Source organism: Ambystoma mexicanum, chromosome 2p, assembly GCF_040938575.1.
Source record: "Ambystoma mexicanum isolate Mex_15411 chromosome 2p, UKY_AmexF1_1, whole genome shotgun sequence".
Lineage (NCBI taxonomy): Eukaryota > Metazoa > Chordata > Amphibia > Caudata > Ambystomatidae > Ambystoma > Ambystoma mexicanum.
Window position 1 is genome coordinate 1,094,839,515 of NC_090923.1, and position 2,956 is coordinate 1,094,842,470.

The 2,956-nt window shown below is 40.7% G+C and overlaps 1 long non-coding RNA gene across 1 annotated transcript; it reads left to right on the forward strand.

Moving 5' to 3' along the window:
- The first annotated feature begins 772 nt into the window (after window positions 1-772).
- On the forward strand, window positions 773-2,034 carry LOC138566007 (uncharacterized). The gene is made up of 3 exons (XR_011301776.1): window positions 773-881; window positions 1,018-1,147; window positions 1,270-2,034. It is a non-coding gene; the product is annotated as an uncharacterized lncRNA (long non-coding RNA).
- The last annotated feature ends 922 nt before the right edge of the window (window positions 2,035-2,956 follow it).

The window sequence follows — 2,956 nt, forward strand, 5'->3', positions numbered from 1 at the left end:
AAGACTCATTTTGTGATGTAATTTTCTGCAATGTTCCTCCCCTTTTCCTCCAGGCTCAGTGTATGACTTTATATGAGGCTGACAGCCACACTTTCCTCACACCGAGGCACACTGCAAATCGATACTCTCTCCCAGCATACCTGAGTGACTCGTTCTTCAGTCACCATGACAACGATCGACTACGCGGCCTTTGCGCACGCGTGATCGTCCCGGCCCCGGCTTCCCTGAGCAGGCAGCCACAGTCTACACACACCCTCGAATCAGACGAGACGGCCGAGACAAGCTTTCAGCCTCTCCCCTTCCCAGCGGATGCCTGCTAAGCCTTACAGCAGCTGAAAAAAGCATTGCAGCGGGTAAGCGTTAAAAAGGTTTCTCTCTCTTTCTCTCCCTCTTTCTGACCTTTTCAACAGGCACGTCTTTTCCTCGCATGCAGCCCTCAACCCTTCATGCCACCGGCTTGCTCCCCACTTAATACTCCTTTTGAAGCCCATACATTTGGCATCTCAACTCATGTAATTGAGCTCTAAACACTCAGACCGGCAGCCGTACTGTGTGTTTTTTGTAAGTTTCGCGTGCACTTGGTATCATTAATACACTTTCGCCTCCGAACACACAGCGCGTACCTTTGGAGTTATCATGGTCCTAGACACTAGCACTATCAGCCACCACGTCAAGTCTCATATATTTTTGTGCATAGGATTTAAACCACTATCCTAAATATCCTACGAACAAACGAGTCCTGGTGCTTAGTTGTGTTTTTCTTCTCACACAGGCAACAGCCACCAGCCCAAAGTGAACAACCACATTCCACAATAACGGTGACAGAGGAGAAAATTTACCCATACGGCGCAATCTCTCTACTACTCGGCAAATTAATCCAGGTAGAGCATTTTTCTCTCGCTTTTGCCATATGTAGCTATTTAGCAATTATGTATTAGCACCACACAACCCGGGCGCCAGACCCCTGATTTATAGTTTTTGCTCCTCTCTTTTCCATCATCTTTATACCTTATGTAGGATATCACCAAGACGAGACTGTGACTTTACCTGAGAGTTCCCACTCTTCACATAGACGCCTGGTCCTGTCGCCTGATTTCCCTCCCTGTGTGGCCCACACCCGAACCTCTGGGATCTCAAACACCGGCAGGTAAGCCGACCACCGGTGCCGAGAGTTTCTAAATATTTTTATTTGTACAGCGCCCTAAGTACTAGGGGCCACCACCTCTCTATATCCACCCTTCTGACTCGATATCCATATACTTCCCACAGGGTCCCCAACTAGGAGCCCTGATGAAGGCGGACCTATCGTAATAGAATAACCGCCGAAACGTGACGAAGACAGGGATTCAAACCATACATACATATCCCTGATCGTTTGGAGCTTACATTCCGGTTCCAACCATCAAATCTCACGTTGGCAAGGATAAAAAAGATATCTTGTATCAAAGACCCTGCAGCATTAATTGCTTGAAACTAACAATTGCAAAAAGGGACTATCATTGAACAATACCTAGAAATTGGGCCATGATACTCGTTTATTTACTGAACCAGTATCACATGTATGTCCTATTTGCACTCTTCTTTATGATTTAATCATTATAATGTAAAGAAATGAATATTAATCCAATGTTCTTTGTGTTTTTTGTTTTTTATTGTGTCAAAACACTTATGCACATTGTAATCTCTTTCTACAAAAAAACGTTGCTTCCTAAATGTATTATGTGGATGTATTTGTATTTTGTTCTATTTTTTGGTTGAGATTATAACTTTGTTGACTTCCGATTATGTGTTCTGGTTTTCTTTAAATATATGTTTTTGATGTCCTCGGAGGTAGAAAGTGAATGTCTTGCACTTTTTCCTTAATTATATGAGTTACCTTTTATTTTATTTCTCAAACACTGGAAGCACCACCGTAATGTTTGTCCTTTGAAACACACAGCTACTTTATTATTTGGGTGGTTATATAAGAACAGCGGTAGATTCATACTTTAGGATTTCCACAATTTGGAAACCTCTCAGAGATATTAATTCATTATTTGAAACAAAAAGAAAAAAAGAAATAATATGAAAATAATTATCAGCAAGGGTACATTTTTCTGTTTAGATGTTTTACAATATGAAACAAAGTGTTGGTGAAATTTGTTGACAAAATATGTTGGATGAATTTTTTTGTTGTAATTTTATTTTCTGTTTTTTTTGTGTAATTTAGAAAGTCAAATGTTAGCTTAACACAATTATAAAAAAATTGTGATCATGAAAGTTCTGCAAAAAACAGTTTACTCCAGCTAGCGAAATACAGTCATGTTTTTTGACCCCAATGCATTCCAAATTAAGATCGTATTTTCAAACCAAACTTGAAAAAGGGCCTACAGAAAACAATATTTCTGTCAACTACAGCTGCATGATATATGTTTAAGTGTCTTAGTTCCATGCCCGTGTTAAATATAAACTTCACCACTTGTCTGCCAAAATTAGAACACTCTGCAAGTGATTTAGCTCACACTGTCTGCTACCCCAAAAAGCCTCCCTTATTATATTGCCCCATATTTAATATTAACTGTGACCATTCATATATTGTACATACAAGATTTAATTTGTCGCTTGGCTCCTTTCAATGTAACTTGCCTCATCCCCTCGAGTATCAAAGACTCATTTTGTGATGTAATTTTCTGCAATGTTACGACATATGAAAATTAGGGGGGGGCGGCAAATCCTTTTCTGCACAGGGCCCTGCAAATCCTAGGGCTGGCCCTGCCTAATCATGAAGTTGAAACAACCATAGCCCGACAGGGATACCTCCAGAGCGCTTATGTTTCCCGTTTCATTGCGTAAGAAGATGGTCTTTCCCTTTCATTGCGGGACGTGTCCAATCTTTTAAATGGTAAAGAAAAATCTACAACTACGAGTTCCAGAATGCTAAGCAAAACCAGGATTTAATGGCCTTCTGATGCATGAC